The sequence below is a fragment of the Nipponia nippon genome, unplaced genomic scaffold (assembly GCF_047370975.1).
Source record: "Nipponia nippon isolate SJK-2023a ecotype South Korea unplaced genomic scaffold, ASM4737097v1 scaffold_2, whole genome shotgun sequence".
Classification (NCBI taxonomy): domain Eukaryota; kingdom Metazoa; phylum Chordata; class Aves; order Pelecaniformes; family Threskiornithidae; genus Nipponia; species Nipponia nippon.
The window spans coordinates 84,899,207-84,918,300 of NW_028262336.1; positions in this window are offsets into that span (position 1 = coordinate 84,899,207).

Here is a 19,094-nt window from a genome sequence, read left to right on the forward strand (position 1 = left end):
AGTGATTATATCAAATAGCAACTGTGGATTCAAAGCTCTCTATAAGAAGAAGGGCTTGAAAACCAAAACTCCCACTTCTTAACTATTTCATGAGAGCCATGTCCTGCCTCCAGCCACATAATGAACTGAACCCTATGTTGCCCATATGCTCAGTGGAGCATAGGCACCTAGCAACTCCAACTGGGTTTCTCTTCATTTCGTGCAGGTTCCTAAGGACTTTCCAGATATATAGGTGCTTACAGTCCACAGGAGTCACTTGGGTACTAAAACTGGTAGGCTTAATATAGCCCTACATGTTTTCATTGGCCTGTAAATTGCTCAAAGAACACATTAATAGAAGATGCTTTCCTTGACAGTATGAGACGGCAAAAAGTACCTTATAAAATAAATTGTTAATAGTATCTAGTAAACACATCATATCTTAAACACCACCTTACTTTATTGGAATCTAACAAAGGTTAGAAGACATGAAGACAACTAGCAATTATATTAATAATTTTGTTTATTGCTCGCTGAGTTACTTTAGTCATCCTGAATGAGACTGAATGACTAGTTTAGCAAGTCTCTCTGAAGAATGGGTACTTAACATTTAACAGAAGCATTATTAGTTTGCTCTTTAATACACCCTGTACTTCAAACCTGACAGCAGTTCAGCATTCAGCGTCCTCTGCACTCAATCTAAATCCCGTTAAAGTCAATGCAAGTCTCTCCCATTTTAATGGGATTTAAATCAAGCCTTTAATCCTCAGTGCCTGTGTCACTGAGAGAGAAAATTATGAATGTGTGTTTTTGATGTAGATACTGCTGCAATGGGAAGTGAATAGTAGCAATCAGTGCAAGCGACTAAGAAAAAATATATCTTTGCGTATCATCTTCCTTACTGAAGAGAGCATAAGATCTTGTATCCTGTAAGAAAAGCTAAAGCAAAGTAAATATTTAAGATGTAAAATCTTGAAGCCCTTTACTCTGCCAGATCTACACCTCTGAAGAGATTCATCTGCCTTAATGAACTTGCTTAAAAATTGGAAGCTAATCCTTCAGGCTCCCTTCACAGTAAACGGAGAAGAGTCACCTCCAGAGGGCAATTCATTTGATCTCTCTTAGATGTAGGTTTTCAGCTGAGATGAACAGCCGCCTTCTGATGCTTATTTCTTGCTATTGATCATACTGGGAAGCTTGAATGGCTAACTCAGACTTACATGTCTAATTTTTAGCCATCTATAATTAAGGCAGATACATCTCACCCCTTACTGGATTTTTTGAAAACTGTAAGAGGTACCCTTTAAGCTTTGAAAGTAGGTAGTTCAATGCTGGTGTTCAGTTCCATTTCTAAGGCTGGATGCAATGCACATAACACGCTGGTTTGACTTGCATGAGAAGTTCATAATTTTTTTTGTTGAACTAGAATACATATGTTAGGTAAAAACAACTGCTCTTGTGTACATATTTTGAATTATGGAGACATCATCACATCCCTTGTTAGATTATTGCTATGATTAATCATCCTTACTATTAAATATATTATCCTAGCTCTGGTAGAACTTCATCATTTCTTTACTGTCTGATGCAAATCTCCTCTAATTTTGCAGTTCACAGTCCATATGTTCAAGGATTGCATTAGCCCTTTTAATCGCAGCAGTATATGAAGAGCTCATAGATAATTTGGCATTCACTGAAACTCCTTAGTGGTTTTAGACATGTTGCTTTTCAAGGCACATATCCTTGACTAGTAATATAGTCTATATTCAATTTTCCTATGGTGAATGCTTCATAATTAGCTGTATTATAAACCTGTTTCTCTCCACTAAAGAGATTCTGTGAATTTGCTCTGCTGGCAGAGCTATTTTAGCAAAACAAGATCCTAAAGGAGTTTTTCCACCAGCGTATCTGACACACCTACTTTAATGACCCTAGCTAAGCCAAAATTAGAGCTGCATTTTGTGTGGACAGATATATGAGTTTAGGGTGTGTGATTTTTTTCCTCATCTCAGCTGAGACATCATACTGACAGAAAATCTTTCTATCATAGACCAGATCCATAGTTAAAATTTTGCCCGCAGGGCATTACTGATATAGTTATGGCAGGGCAAAAAAAAGAACCAAACAATACACCTAGCTCTCAGCAAAAAGTATTTTTGGGGATGTTACTTGGCAAGCTCCACTAGCAAACACACTCTTATTCCCCTGTTACACATTTATACACTTCTATACTGCCTCATTTCTAAGTCTTTTTTTGTTATAGAAGAGCCACGCCCAAAATTCAGTCCCTTGCTGCTATTACAGTGCTGAAAAAAAGTGTATACCACCTGTTTGAGTGTAGTTTGCAATATGAGCCGCATGAATGGGCAACAAACAGGAGGAGCTGGAAGCCATTGTGCAGCAGGAAAACTATGACACAGTTGCCATCATGGAAACACGGTGGGATAACTCACACAACTGGAGTGCTGCAATGGATTGCTAGAAACTCTTCAGAAGGAACAGGCAAGGAAGGAGAGACGGTGGGGTAGTCCTGTACATTAGGGAATGTTTTGATTGTCTAGAGCTTAATGATGGTGACAATAGTGTTGAGTGTTTATGGGTAAGAGTCAGGGGGAAGGCCAGCAAGGCAGATATCATGGTGGGAGTCTGTTATAGACCACCCAACCAGGACAAAGAGGTGGACAAAAATATTCTATAAGCAGCTGGGAGAAGTCTCACAATCACTAGCTCTTGTTCTCATGGGGAACTTCAACTTACCAGATGCCTGCTGGAAATACAATACAGTGGAGAGGAAACAGTCTAGGAGGTTCCTGGAACATGTGGAAGAGAACTTCCTGACAGAGCTGGTGAGGGAGCCAACTAGGGAAGGCACCCTGCTGGGCCTGTTGTTTGCAAACACAGAAGGCCAGGTGGGTGATGTGACAGTTGGAGGCCATCTTGGGCACAGCAATCATGAAATGACAGAGTTTTCGATTCTTGGAGAAGTAAGGAGGGGGGTCGTCAGAACTGCTACCTTGGACTTTCGGAGGGCAGACTTTGAACTCTTTAGGAGGCTGGTTGACAGAGTCCCTTGGGAGGCAATCCTGAAGGGCAAAGGAGCCCAGGAAGGCTGGACATTCTTCAAGAAGGAAATCTTAAAGGTGCAGGAGAAGGCCTTCCCCATGTGCCAAAAGAGGAGCCGATGGGGGAGAAGACCGGCCTGGCTGAAAAGAGAGTTTTGTCTGGAACTCAGGAGTAAAAGGAGAGTTTATGACCTTTGGAAGAAGGGGCAGGCAACTCAGGAGGACTACAAGGATGTCATGAGGTTATGCAGGGAGAAAATTAGAAGGGCCAAAGCCCAGCTGGAACTTAATCTGGCTGCTGCCGTAAAAGACACTAAAAAATGTTTCTATAAATACATTAGTAACAAAAGGAGGGCTAAGGAGAATCTCCATCTTTTATTGGATGCAGGGGGGCAAACATAGTGACAAAGGACGAGGAAAAGGCTGAGGTACTTAATGCCGCCTTTGCCTCAGTCTTTAAGAGTCAGACCAGTTGTTGTCTGGGTACCCAGCCCCCTGAGCTGGCAGACAGGGACAGGGAGCAGAATGAAGCCCCCATAATCCAAGGGGAAATGGTTAGCGACCTGCTACACCACTTAGACACGCACAAGTCTATGGGGCTGGATGGGATCCACCCAGTGGTACGGAGGAACCTGGCAGAAGTGCTCGCCAAGCCACTTTCAAACCTTTACAAGCAGTCCTGGCTAACCGGGGAGGTCCCAGTTGACTGGAGGTTAGCAAATGTGACGCACATCTACAGGAAGGGCCGGAAGGGTGATCTGGGGAACTACAGGCCTGTCAGCCTGACCTCCGTGCCAGGGAGTGTTATGGAGCAGATCATCTTGAGTGCCATCTCATGACATGTACAAGACAACCAGGGGATCAGGTCCGGTGAGCATGGGTTTATGGAAGGCAGGTCCTGCTTGACTCACCTGATCTCCTTCTATGACAAGGTGACCCGCTTAGTGGATGAGGGAAAGGCTGTGGATGTTGTCTACCTGGACTTTAGTAAGGCCTTTGACACCGTTTCCCACAGCATTCTCCTGAAGAAACTGGCTGCTCATGCCTTGGACAAGTATACTCTTTGCTGGGTAAAAAACTGGCTAGATGGCCGGGCCCAGAGAGTGGTGGTAAATGGAGTTAAATACAGTTGGCAGCTGGTCACAAGTGGTGTTCCCCAGGGCTCAGTATTGGGACCAGTTCTATTTAGTACCTTTATCAAAGATCTGGACGAGGGGATGGAGTGCACCCTCAGTAAGTTTGGAGATGGCACCAAGTTAGGCTTGAGCATTGATCTGCTGGAGGGTAGGAAGGTTCCACAGAGGGACCTGGACAGTCTGGATCAATGGGCCAAGGCCAATTGTATGAGGTTCAACAAGGCTAAGTGCCGCGTCCTGCACTTGGGTCACAATAACCCCTTGCAACTCTACAGGCTTGGGGAAGAGTCGCTGGAAACCTTCCTGGTGGAAAAGGACCGGGGGTGTTGGTTGACAGACGGCTGCATATGAGACAGCAGTGTGCCCAGGTTCACCAAGAGGGCAGTAGCATCCTGGCTTGTATCAGAAATAATGTGGCCAGCAGCACTAGGGAAGCGGTCGTCCCCCTGTACTCGGCACTGGTGAGGCCGCACCTTGAATACTGTGTTCAGATTTGGGCCCCTCACTACAAGAAGGACATTGAGGTGCTGGAGCATGTCCAAAGAAGAGCAACGAAGCTGGTGAAGGGCCTAGAGCACAAGTCTCATGAGAAGTGGATGAGGGAACTGGGATTGTTTAGTCTGGATAAAAGGAGGCTGGGGAGAGACCTTCTCTCTCTCTACAACTATGTGAAAGGAGGTTGTAGTGAGGTGGGGGTCGGTCTCTTCTCCCAAGTAACAAGCAATAGGACAGGAGGAAAAGGCCTCAAGTTGTGCCAGGGCAGGTTTAGGTTGGATATTAGGAAAAACTTCTTCACTAAAAGGGTAGTCAGGCACTGGAACAGACTGCCCAGGCAAGTGGTTGAGTCCCCATCCCTGGAGGTATTCAGAAGACGTGTAGATGTGGTGATTAAGGACATGGTTTAGTGGTGGACTTGGCAGTGCTAGGTTAATGGTTGGACTTGATGATCTTAAAGGTCTTTTCCAACCTAAATGATTCTGTGATTCTATGAATGATCTTTCCTCCTCACTATTTAGCTGTTAATTCTCCATGTTATTGCCAAAATATGACTACTATAAAAATTACTATTATGAGAGTTCAGTTATGGATTATGTATGTGATGAGGTTGCTTTGTTATATATGATGTAATTATTGAGCCATGAGATCTTTTATTCTTTTTCTGCCTCGTATTTGAGAAAAAATCCCAAAATATTAAAGTTACAGTTGCATAGAGAGAGGTCAGGGGGTTTTGTGGATTTTTCTGAAAGCATAAATAATATGCGACTAGGACTAAATTCCCACTTGTAAACTATACACTGGAATACATGTCAAAGCACAGGAAATAACATAAGCTTTTGAGTCACATAGAAAATGTATAGCTGTGTTTGAGCAAGAGTATTCTTCAAGCCACTAAGTTTTACATATAGCACATCTATTTGTGCTAAGGAAACAGTTATGTTGACATAGAAACCTAAGGATCTTGAAAAAGTGAACAACTTTACTGGTATGAAAAAAGACTTTTATATAACTCGGGAAAAAAGAGAGTTGTATGCGGCTGAAAGGCTTTAAGACCGTTATAGTAAAATCATGATCAATGAAGCTATCCTTGGGGAAAAAAAAAAAAAAAAAAGAAACAAGTAGGAAGACTGAAGTAAGGAAAATACAGAATCAGGACTCAATTTTTGTGTGTGGGACCACTCGAGTGCTTACGGCTCACAGCTACCCAGCCGGCAGACTGGCACAGCACTAGCACTAGGTTGCTTGTGCCTTGTCATTACAATGCTTCCTTTTGTCTGCGGCTGCAAATGTTTGACAGTCATTAGAAAGTCATCGAAGGAAATACTTCCTTTCCATGTACAAGATCCTTGTCGTGGATTTTTAACACTGAGCTTTCTCAGTAATTCATTAGCAAAAGAATAGTTTCTTACAGCCTGCCTCTGCCCTTAAGGGTCTTTTATAAAGAGGACAGAAGCTCTTTGTTGTCACTCCTTCACACGTTATTAACAGAGGTTTAACGGAAAGAAAAGGGGCTTGTTACACGCCCGCTGCAATTTGTCTTTTTTTTTTAGTTCATTCAGATCTTCATCATCTCCAACCAGAAGATGGATTAACCCAGATCCAGGGTGACTGTTTCCATACTAAATAGAAAATGATTTTTAAAAAAGGCAGACGGAATAATCTCTCCAGAAAAGAACCAAATCAGCTAATGAGACAGTGAATATTCCTGCATGCCAAACGCCATTTTTATAAAACAAACTGCTGTTCAACAAATGAATGTAAACCTCAGTAATATGCAGATACATTATCTTGATCATTTGATATGATCATCGTTTTGCCTAGTTTATGTTTTTACTTTTTGTCTCTGCTGCCTAATTCTTTCCATGCTACCTATGCACATCCGTTGCTGAGCCCACCAATTGTCCCGCACAAAGCAATAACCTACAGTGGTTGCTTCTAATACAATTGCATTTGGATCTGCAATCTGGTATCCGTGATGAGGCTGTCAGCTGGTGTAAAATAGGATTGCTCTGCTGGTGACAGCGAAGTCAGGATGACTCACACTCGCTGAGCCTCAGCTTTCTCTGTTCTGCCTTTGGCAGGGTCCACGCACCCACAATGACTTGCCACTTTTTACAATTCTAACAATACTTTTGATGGATTTGGGACCACGCCCAGTACGAATCGTAGGCAACTGTGTTTCCATTACAGCCCAGTAAGTCACTTAGCTTTCTGTGAAAATTTCTGTTGGTTCAGAATTTCATCAAGGGATGATGAAAACCAGAGACACACACATAAAAAAGGGAGTTCGCAACATGGGAGCTAGTGCTGCATGTCATGCTGATGTACTAAAAACCTCTGTAACTTCTTGAAAGCCAAGGAAAGTCAAGGAGGAAATTTTGAGAGTGTCTGAATGCTGATGCTTAAAGTTAACATTGCTTAAACGCAGCTTATTCAGGAAATGGTATCTAGCTTATCTTTTTCTTAGAGTGACAGTTACATGTTACATTTTATTCAGTAACAAAAGTAATTCATGAGAAGTCTCATCCCCTTCTGTCACCTGTTTCCACTCCCCATTGCAGTTCTCCACCATAAGCTGGGCTCAGAAAACATTGCAGGGATTATCTACAATGATCTAGGGTTAAAAAAAAAAAAAAAAAAAAAAAAAAGACCTACACCTACCCCCAGCCAAACATAGCTATTGTGGCTTTGGAAAAAGTTGAAGTGGGGGAGCAAGCAGTTGTGGGTGGACAGGAACCTTTAAAGAAAAAAAGAAATCTGTAATGCATAACTGCGACCTTACAAAAAACCCCAAAAACTAGCACATGGGAAGTATTTAAATCTTCTATATATATAAAGAACAGCGTAGTGCAGGTCTGCTGGTCTAGCGCACAAGGAACAAGTAGTTAATAAGTTACCAGACAGAGAGGATGCCCTCACCTTACCGATAAAGTTCTTCCAGATATCTGATGTTTCAGCGACCTCCTTAATTCAAGAAGTGTAACAATCTCAGAGCTGGCACAAGCTGAGTCATGCACATGCAGTTCAAGATGTTCGTAAACAGCCTGGCAAAGAGAGCCAACAGTGTGGTGATGAAGCCTGTGGATGACATGAAGTCATTTAAGGTAGTGTAAGCAAAGGCGAAGTGTAAAGAACCACAGAAACACCTTAATCAACTGAGCAGTAAAATGGCAGGTGTAATTCAACGCAGATAAATGCAAAGTCATGAGGGAAACCATTTGGAAAAACAGATGTAGTATCACATGTAAAAAGGTGATTACATATAAAATGAGCCGATATATTCTGGGGAAAGATCTTGGGGTTAGGCTAGATAGTGCTGTGAAAGCATCAACTTGGTGCTCAAAAACCAGGTAGAATATTAGGAAACATTAGGAAAGGAATACCAGACAGAACAGAAGACATATTTATGTCATTGTTTAAACCCATGGTTCACCCACACCTTGAATACTGTGTAGAGTTGAATACTGTGTAGAGTTCTGACACTTGCATCGTAGAAAAGATATTAGGAACTGGCAATGACTTGCCCTGTTTTTTCCCTTCCCTCCATGTCCCCATACAGACACAGCTAGGGCAGGGTATTGTGCTAGAGGGACTCTTTGAACCATTCCTATGCCCTTACATGTACGTGAAGATTATTTTATGACTAAGAGCTACTGCTAACAGTTCTGAGAAATGTTGACAGCCAGTTCCAGCTGAAAAATGTAATTTGGCAAAGGTTTACCTGTTGTATATTCAACACTGTACTTCCACGTGAGGATAGAGGGGATGAAGACTTGATTACAAAAAGAACATTTGAAACACTATACATATGAGATCACCTCAAGTATAAACAGCAATCAGCCTGAACAACTTGCCATCCCACCTATACAGATATAAAGTTGAATGTTTATGCATATGGAAGTAATGCTATATAATGCAATAACTGCTCTAACTGGGTTATAAAATAGCTTAAGGCTGTTGCACAGACAGGGCTATTGATGCCATTCTCCCATGCCCAGTTCAAGCCCACCCCAGCTTTCCCACAGCTGCACACAATGCCAGCAGTGCACCACCAATGCTGGAAAGCTCACAAGCAAATTTATTTGAATGCTCAACTATTAACAGTTGCAAATCCCACAAGAAGCTGATTATTTCCTCTTTGTATCACCAATATCTTTATGTGGGAAAGCACAAGCAATTCAAATGATGTATTTCTGCTGCTGAAAATAAAATGTCATTTTCAGGTCTCTCTGAAAATATCACAGACTCCGGTAACATCAACAGTACCCTATTGTTGGTAACAGTTGCCAGTAACACACACCCCATTCACTTGACTGCTCGAACACTAAGGGACGTATTCTCTCCCTCATTCTGCTTCTCCTCCACTCAGCTGCTAAAATGACAAAAAGAGGCCAGATGAATGCTATGGGCATTTTTATGGAGCATAAAGCTTATGCCTTCATGTGGTCTTAGGAAACCAGTAGCGCAGAGCAACCGAGAAACATGGAGATACAAGTTGGATTAAGAGAGATCAGCATCAACTTACATCAGCACTGTGTCTATATTGCTTTCTGTCCATGAAAACAAATGGAACTGAAGACCTAGATACTGCTAACAACCTCTTCTTCAAATGCTTTTCTTGGATTTCTTTCTCTGCACACAAGCAGTTTGAACAGCTGGTCACCCCAAGTACTGGTATTTTGGGTGCCAGCTGGGAAAAAAAGGTTCGAAGTTAAGCAGGACCCTGACCAAAGCAGTGGTGAGTTCTGGTGGAAGAAGGTCTAACTGATGTTCAGCATTCCTCAGCAGGGAGGACAGTTTTTCTAAAATGGAACCTGTGTAAATTATTTCTTTCAGAAACAAGGAGCGTACACAATAGAGTCGTTGTGGCAGTAACCATGCAATACCCTTAGGTATATATTAAAAAAATGGGCTACTGTTAACCAAAAGCAGCATTCATAGTGCAATAGATGTCAAAAATAAAGCATCTTATCCAGAATAACAGTAGGAGAGATAAGGACAGTTACCTCTGTAGCATCATTCACTATGTAGGGATCTTGAATGATCTGAGACCCTGAGCAATGAGCGTGTACCTAATAAAAAAGTCGCAGCATTGATTCATCTCTACTGGTGTCTAACCCAGGATTGCACAGTGAAGGGAGAGGAAGCTTCCTGAAGTGCAAGAAGCTGGCAGTAGTGCCAGGAACAGAGGACCCAAACCCCAGAACATCTTCTGCCTCAAAGAGTCTTTAGGCAGTGTCACCTTCTTCTTCGTGTGTTTTCAAGGGAAATCAATGCTCTCCATGTGTGTTAACCGGTCTAATCACTGTAAATCACCCCTAGTCAGAGGAAAGTGCTGGAGTTCAGGTTCCCACAGATACAGAGTGGGAAACTTCTGAGGGTTTATGGGATCCTATGTTTTCAGTGCTCAGGGAACTCTGCACTGCAAGCCTAATAGAATTAAATGATTCCAAGGGCTGTCAGCTATGGATTGTAGACATCCTTAATTTCTCTTTTGAATCTTGAAACTCAATCTAAATCCAGCTGAATACATCTCAAACCTGAGTGGGAACATTCTAATTTGACACTGAGAGTGCCTTTCTGCACCTGAGCATAATCCTAAATTATACCCGTTCTCCAAATGCATTAAGCAAAATTGCACAAATGCATTGCTGTTGCAGAGAAGGTGGTACATGTAAGAACCTCAGTCATGCCTTGCTTTTCTTTCTTCCAGGATGACAGAGTTTAGAGAAACCCTCCTGTAAATTATGTGATTTGACTAGGTGCCTGAATCTATGTGAAATAAATCCAGAATATGGCCTGGACAAAAGGCTGTTCACGGTGAACAATATCTAGCTGAGACACCATTTAAATATCTTAGTGAAGTCAACTGGGTAATCATGGTATACATATACAGCATGTGTGTGGGAAGCAGAAACATTCTTTCTATGGAAGAAAAAGCTCATTAAAAACCCTGCTGCATTTCTTCTAAAAGCAGAAGCAGATCATCATACCAGGCAGAGTGTTCAAGTCTGAACTCAGAAGGGAAAGCAGGAAAAAGAGGGAAAAACAACAGCAATGACCTCCCTCTAATACTTTAGGAAATGCTTGTTTGGAAGAGTTGCATGAGAACGTACAGACTTAATGTTTTTGGTTTCTTATCAGGCTGGACCAAGCTCAAACCAATGACCTCAAGGTTAAAAGCCCTACATGTCTTTTCCATGTTTCTTAACAACCCAACCCTTCCTAATAATAAAATATCCTATTTGGAAGTCCATACCACTAAATTGCATATAGCTTGTAAAAACAATTAATTCTAGACAACCAACTGACAGTCAGACCATCAAGTCTGTATTCCCTCAAACAGAGGACATGAAGAAAAGGAGTCTGATGCTCAGCTGCTCTGAAGTGCTCCATCTGATGTAGTGAAGTGATACCTGTCAAGAGCAGATAAGGGTCTAGTATTTGGGGCTTAAGAGTTTGCATGTATTAAGGACAGATCATTTATTAGGTATATACATGGGAGATGTTCCAGAGTATCTATTCCTGAATGAGATATGAACCCCTTAGACTACCATGTAATTTATTTTTTTAATATTTCTGGTTTTGCCCTGGGTGATGGAAATGAAACTCATCTTCACCACAGAAATGTTGAAAGTTTCATCAGTGCCAAACAGACTATTTCGTAGGTGTGTTTCCTACAGTGCTATTCTATTTTTGGTGAATAATACTCATCTTGTTTGTGTATAGTTTTTCCTTCCTATATTTACCACTGACGTTTGTCTGATATCTGAAACATTAAGTAGAGTTCACCAATGTGTTAGTCGAAAGCTTCTCTCCCATGGGTACATAAAGCCATTAAATGCTTGAGCTCAAACAATTTTTCTCTTCAGCAGTCCCAGCACCGTGTGTGCGTCTTCTCTGTGTCCCATGCAGACAGTATAGACAGGTGGGAATTTTCTGCTCCCCACTTTCCTTGCAACTACAGGATCCCAGAATACATGGAACTTCAAGAAAGAAGACAAAATAAGGCAGTTACAAAATGTACGTGAGTACAGCATAAGAGATGCATTCACAGTAAGTCCCATCTCTGGGTGTCTGTTCATTCCACTTTGGGTGACTCCAGTGCCTACAGGTATGTCTGAGGTCTGTGTGAGCAGGGAATTGCTTTGCGAAGAAAAAGTATGTGCATGTCTGTGTGTGCAAGAGCAGAGCTAGGCTAAAATCCATCCTGGGAAGGTATAGTGAGGCCGCACCTTGAATACTGTGTTCAGTTTTGGGCCCCCCGCTACAAGGACATTGAGGTGCTGGAGTGTGTCCAGAGAAGGGCAACAAAGTTGGTGAAGGGTCTAGAGAACAGGTCATATGAGAAGTGGCTGAGGGAGCTAAGTTGTTTAGTCTGGATAAGAAGAGGCTCAGGAGAGATCTTATCACTCTCTACAACTACCTGAAAGGAGGGTGTAGTGAGGTGGGGGTCGGTCTCTTCTCCCTAGTAACAAGAGACAGCCTGAGAGAAAATGGCCTCGAGTCGCACCAGGGGAGGTTTAGATTGGATATTAGGAAAAATTTCTTCACTGGAAGGGTAGTCAAGCACTGGAACAGGCTGCCCAGGGAAGTAGCTGAGTCCCCATCCCTGGAGGTATTTAAAAGACGTGTAGATGTAATGCTTAGGGAGGGACATGGTTTAGTGGTGGACTTGGCAGTGCTAAATTAATGGTGGGACTTGATGATCTTAAAGGTCTTCTCCAGCCTAAATGATTCTATGATTCTATGATTTTATAACTGGCAAGGTTTGGGTAGCAGAGGGCTGCAGGAGTGTGGGAGGAGGCCATGAACCATCCTGTGCCATCACAGCCAGTTGCAGCCAGCTCAACAGCCAACCCAACCTGTGCCAAAATGTCAGCTGGTCAGAGGGGCACACAGTGCCTCTGCTCAGATGTATGGAAGAAAGGGCAATAGCTGCTGGGGGCAGGAGGCCTAAAGGGAGGCATGTGAGGAGACACAAAAGGAGACACAGGAGGGGACATTTGAATATGCACTAAAGATACAGGAGGACGCGCACAGAAGGGGACATTGTGGGGGACATGGATGGAGATGCACTCTTGAAGGAGACACTACTTGCTAGAGGACTGCAGCCCATGGATAAGCCCATGCTGGAGCCGGCATGCCCCTGAAGGGACTGCAGACTGTGGAGGAACACACAACAGAGCAGAGGAAAAGAGCAAGAACCAAGAACAACAGAAAGAAACCGCTATGCCCTGATCCCAATCTCCTGTGCCACCGGTTGCCTCACTGAAGGGATTGAGAGATGTCTCGACTGACTTTGAGCCTGGGAAAATGGGTGAGAAAGTGTTTTCCCTGTGTTTGTTTAATTTTTTGTTTTCTTTGTTTCTCAATACCCAGATCAGTAATTAAAAGTTTGTGTTGATTGGTTACAAATTCAATCAAGTTAAATTCACAGAGGCAAGACTGTTTGACCCGCAACAGGACAGGAGAAGCTGTCTTCAGCTGAGGTTCTGGAAGGGAACAGAGGAGGCAACAGCACCTCCACAAATCCTTTATGCCCTTAGCACTAGGAAGGAGAAGCCTCTGTTTCTGATCCCATCCATGATATCCATGTGGGCCTTTCTGTAGGCCAGCAGTGGAGTAAGAACTTATCTTACCTGGATAACGTTGTGGTGCCTTCTTCCTTCAACTCTCTACTTATATAGGAAACATACTCAGTTGCACTCTTTCTGGAAGGAAGAAGGAAAGAAGATGGTGGAAACACTGTACAAAAAGAACTGGCATTGTGGCATGACAAGGAAACCAGGTGCTGGCAACAGCACTCATTTCTAGAAATGTTTGTATTCAGATAACTTCTTGTTACAAAGCTGGCATTCCTGTCTCTGCAATATGAGAACTCTCTGGCAGTTCAGAAGTTTGACAGAAAGGATGTTTCTCTCTTTATCTCCATTTAGGAGCCACTTGAGGCTGTTATTTTATTTCTGAGCAGGATACACAACAAGTATTTCTTTTTTTCCCTTTTCTTTTTCCTAAAGGTCAGCAACTGTGTGAGAAAGAAGGATGAAACAGATGAGACAACAAAAAACATATGGCATACAGCCTGGATGTATATTTCCATCCACGTGTCTTCCTTTGCATTTGTTTCAAATTTCTGAGCATCTGGCATTTCTAGCCTCAAAGAAAAAAAAAAAAAAGAAAGGGGCAGGGGACTGTTAGGAGAAACCTGGCCTGGGTTAGTTGGTGGTATTTCATTGAAGTCCTAAGTGTGATCCAGATAGACAAACGGCCTGTTCTCAGTAGGTGTAATTTAGACAGGAAGTGTAAAGAGGCAAGTTACTATTGTCCACAGTAACCCACAGGTCCAACTCAGTCTAGATGAGTCCAAAAGACTCAACTTCATTGTAGCATGAAAAAGTACATCAAAGAATAACTACACCTCATAACAATGTAGGCATTTCAGAGATAAGCACTTTAAAAAAGTTAAAAGAGAAATTGTCTTTTTACTACTCTTTTCCATGTAGACACACAAAGAAGTAAAACCATTTTGTTACGATGATTAGCTTGACAACTCTGCTGGATAAATTATGGAACAAGTCTTCTTTGCATTACTTTCTGCATACCTGAATTCATCCTATTATAGAGTCGCCCATTAAAGCATATACTGCATCTGAAAATTTCAGTATTTCCACTTCAGTGAAATTTTTGTTTTACTAATTCAGTTTTCTGTGTTTGGTTGTAAACACTGCATATATTAATATTGAATATAGTTTGATCAAAATACTGTTTAATTACCTAAAATGTTATTTTATTACAAAGAAAGGTAGTTCGATATATAGGAAAATGAATGTGTAATTACTAAGACGTTACAATGATGAATGAATTGAGGGAATGACATTAATATTACAGAGACACATTCCAGAAGACACTAGTTGAAAGAGCTTTGTGTCATTAACTTTATTGGGAGCCCTTCCAAAAGACTCAAGTTGAAAGAACTCATGCCATTAATATCATTGGGAGTCATGCCAAAAAAGCAGTAGTTGAAAGAGCTTCTTGTAGGATGATTTATTTGTTGGTTTAAGCAGATAAGTTAACCCTTTTGGTATTAGATGCTGGCTTTTGACAGCAATTTGCTGTACTAATGGCTTTTATAAAGGGAGCTGGGGTATCCCGGACTAATATTCACTAAATGTTGAAGTCAACCACTTGAAATCAGGAAAGTGTTTTTCTGTCTTCTCCAAGCCACTTTAAATAATTTTTTATATTCCTTTTTCATGGCATAAACACAAATATTTGTTTTCCTGGTCCTTCACAGCTCAGTCCTTCTCTGTTCCCTCTGTCTTGTATTTATCACTGACATGTGTTGTTACTATTAATTTTTGATCTGAAGTGCTCTTTTTCTGCCAGGACAGATCATGCTGCTGCAGATGAGTTGTCAAAATTTTTAATTTATTGGCAAGTGATAGTAATTTGTTGGCACTGATAGTAGCTTGAAATGCTCACTTGTCTTCTTCCAAAAATGTCTCTGCATGACTGTCTCACACAGGATGCTCTCTATGTACTGTTCTGTGAATCCAATAGTAGGAAATCTTCCTCAGTCTCTTATATGATGAGGGATATAGCTTGCATGTTTGTTATGCTGGATAAAACTGTGTCATAGTTCTGTTCTATTTCCACATCTTTTCATATCCTTCTCTCAGATTTTGTCTCAGATAATTTTGGGACAGGGTCTGTGTTTTCTGTGCTTGTTAGAAGAGCACTGAATATAGAGGAGTCCTGGCCATTGCAGAATTCCAAATAGTGTTGCATTGCTATGTCCCATGCTTCACACTCAGGTCTTAGTCCTTTGATCTTTCTGGCTACATACATGTTATTTATCACCCAAGATCCCCTTGTGGGGTGGTGTTGGAAGGGCAAGAGCCTAAACAGCTCCCTAGTGAAAAAAAATTGCAAGCATGAACTGGAAAACAGTGCATGCCAGGGTTTTGTTCCTATATAAAATATAAAAATAAATCCTGGCAGATCTGGCTTCTTCAGCCTGCAGCCTTAATGGCCTTACATGCCCTTCCTGATTCTCATGCTATAGACCAAAACAACATGCCTTAGCCTTGGCAACATGCTACAAAACGTTCCTGTGTTAGATTGTGAGGCAGCCGTCTCATTTGTGTCCATTGCTGAATAGAATGGTGCTAAACAGCATTTAAAGAAGTGCCAAGTGGCGTCAAGAGGAGATCAACACTCATGGTTTCACCAGTTCAGATTCAGAAAACATCATCTGAGGCCAAAGAAAGAAGCTGGAATTTGAGGGAAGTTTCAGTATTTCCAAAATATGCACAACAAATTGGATGTAGAAGTACCTATCCAATATGTCCATGATCCCATGTGGTCAGGCCTATACAGAGGTGCCAGAGTCCAAGAGATAGGTCTGTGTCTCAGCATCTCCAGACACGCCAGGGCCCAGCTGTGCAACATCCCACAGGAGTAGCCTGCAGATGATGGTAACAATGGTGATGAGGGCCGCAGGAAGAAGTGGACAGGCACATGGTAATGGCATTCCTGAATCTTCTCACTGATCTACAATGCTCTGCAGGATCAGGGAGTGATGCCTCTAACGAGTCACACAGTTGTAGGTCCTAGCACTGGGAAACCTGGTGGAAAGTGTCCCTTTAGAGTCTTACATGCACAATGGGAAGATGCACTTACTGCTTCAGAGAGGCCAAGAGCACAGTAATGCATGGACAGCTGGCAGAAGGATCTTGCTTACCTTTCCTCTGAGTTACCTGACAGGGAACTTTCTCTCTCCAAACTGGCTCAGGGTTGACAGCCCCCCATGGCCACTTCTTGTCCAAGGCAGAAAGGCACTGACGATGGCATGTTGCTGCTGCAGGGCAGGAATGAGCTCCCCACAAAGAGCTTCTTATGTTTCCATACCTGCCTTAAAGTTTTGGATGTACTTTGAGCATCCCAAGTCTAAAATATAATGCTGCCGTCAGAGAGTGCCCCTCTCATAAAGAACTGCCACTCAACAACAAAGACTGTGGCTGCCTCCCTGACAAAATGAGATAAAGGGTAAAGTACCAGTCAAAACAGCCTTGTCTGGTAGCATCTGAGATGAGAGAGGTCTGTCTTGCCAGGGTCTACTCATCCTGTGCTAGACATCTTTGCTCCAGCACATGGGGTGCGAACAAACCTGAAATACTCTTGCCAGTCAAAGGCATAACACTGCCACTAACAACACCAGCAGCCACAGCAATGGACAAATTATGTAGCAAGTCCAAATAAGAGGCTCAGTGCCTGACTCTGTCCTATAGAGAACTGGAGATATTTAAAACCTGATCTAAACTGACCCTGGTTCAAGCAGAGAGTTGTATCAAAGGACATCAAGAGGTCTCTTCCAACTTAAATTACTCTTTGATTCAGTGATTCTAACATATATCTATGCTAGAATATCATCACACTCAACTGTAGGAGAAAAAGAATCAGCTAACTTAAAAGACCAATGTGGAGTCCAAATGAAATCATTGCTAGCAACTGTGATGGTACAATGTAAAGCTTGAAAGTTCTTCAAGGCTGAATATACATTGTTTCTCTCCATCTTCATTACGTATGTGATAAATAGAATATATATAACAGACAGCATGGACTAACTTTCAAATTACTTTTTATGTACAGTAGTCTTCCTTGTGGTAAATCATTCACTATACAAGACACATTGTGACAAATAATATATGTAGCATGAGACTACTATCTTTTAATGACAGTCTACATCTTGGACTAACTTTCAAAGGAGGATGCAGATATCTGTAGACTTAAACATGAAATCCTGTTCTGTAGTCTGTCTTTCAAGGCCAAAGTATATTTGCAGCTGTGTTAAAATAGGAGATATGTAAGTGATAGTCTTAAGTGTAACTGTGTGTATCCAAACACAAGAACCCGTATCAAAGAAACAACTTTCTGGTGTCCAACATATAGCAAAGTGCTGCTTCCCCCTTGTCATCACACCTCTGACTCTGTTCTTTCTCCCTCAAAGTTTGATGTTGATATGCATATATTTGGTATGCATATATTATGCAGACCTAATAGAAGCTCACACTGTGCCATAAGAACCATTAAGAAACATGGAATTTACCTCAACTGTGTAAATATATAATCAGAGAAAGTCTCAGGACCACAGAACTCAGAGAATACATACACAAGAGAGACAAGGGGTAGAGGAAAGGAAGAACATACAAGTACAGCAAACAATGCAGCAGTAGCAAATATTAGCTCGTTAGTATTGTTATTATTGGCTTTATTTGTTGCTTAAATCTTTTCAATGGAGTTCTGAGAGGAAGTAGGTAGGTGGAAAAACAAAAGGATAGAAGTAAATTTGTGAGAGCAAATGGCAAATCTGTATAGACAACAGGATATACAGAGTTAAGACAGCAGAAATAAGCTTTTAAAGTCATCACTATTTTAATGCTTTCAGCTTCCACAGTTTCTACAGTGGCTCTGTCAGCTTTATTCTTTGGCTGGCTCAGGTCAGCTGCTTCTTTTGTAGGTTTTAAAACCTTTACGGCAAAGGAAGGAAGACATCTAAGTTCTGTCCAATTCTCCACCTGGATGGGCAGTGATATACTCCCAGATGTCCTCGTCACAATGTGTTTAAGCACAGTAACTTCCGCTCAGCCCTCGTTCCTAGCTTTCATTTCAATGCAAACTGGGAAAGCTGTGTATCTTTGTCACCTCAATCCCAGATGCACTTCTATCCCTGGTCATCTAGACATAGCCCTAGTGATTCCTAGTCCATACTTTTCTGCCTGGAGAGTTATACAGCTTTGCATGGATCTTTAAGCATCAATTACTTATGCAGAGTATGAACAAAAAGGGTGAATACTAGCTAAGGATAAGACTTAAAAAATAACAAAAGCAATTAGCAGAGGGTGGACCTGCCAGCCAGTTCAAGAGGGACTTTCAGACCTAGATGGAATTTTGGTTTAAGGACAGAAAAAAAGGTCATTCTTGCACTCTTGCTTTTATAAAAAAGACCATACAGGTCATTTAAGGATTGAAAAACCTAAGAAGAGAACCAGAAATGCTTTATATTGGCTCAGCTAAACAGAGATATTGAGGAAACTTTTGAGATTTGTTACATATGCCAGAAGAACAAGCCAAGTCAAGCAAAAGAACCCCTGTTGGCAGTACAGGAAAAATTGTTCCCCTGGAGCAAAATAGGCTTATATTTGTTTAGATTGGCCAAGAAAATAAATGTACTCTTTTATGGACTAAGTTTACTAAGAAGCGGTATTTTGTGAAGTATGGGTATAGACAAGTTACTGCTAGTGTGCCCTTAGCCATAATCCAACAGTGACTTTGAAAAAGTTTAGTACAATTAAATTACACGATATAACACCTAAATACAGGTTGCCACCTGTAGGTATTTGTTTTAGTAGACAGG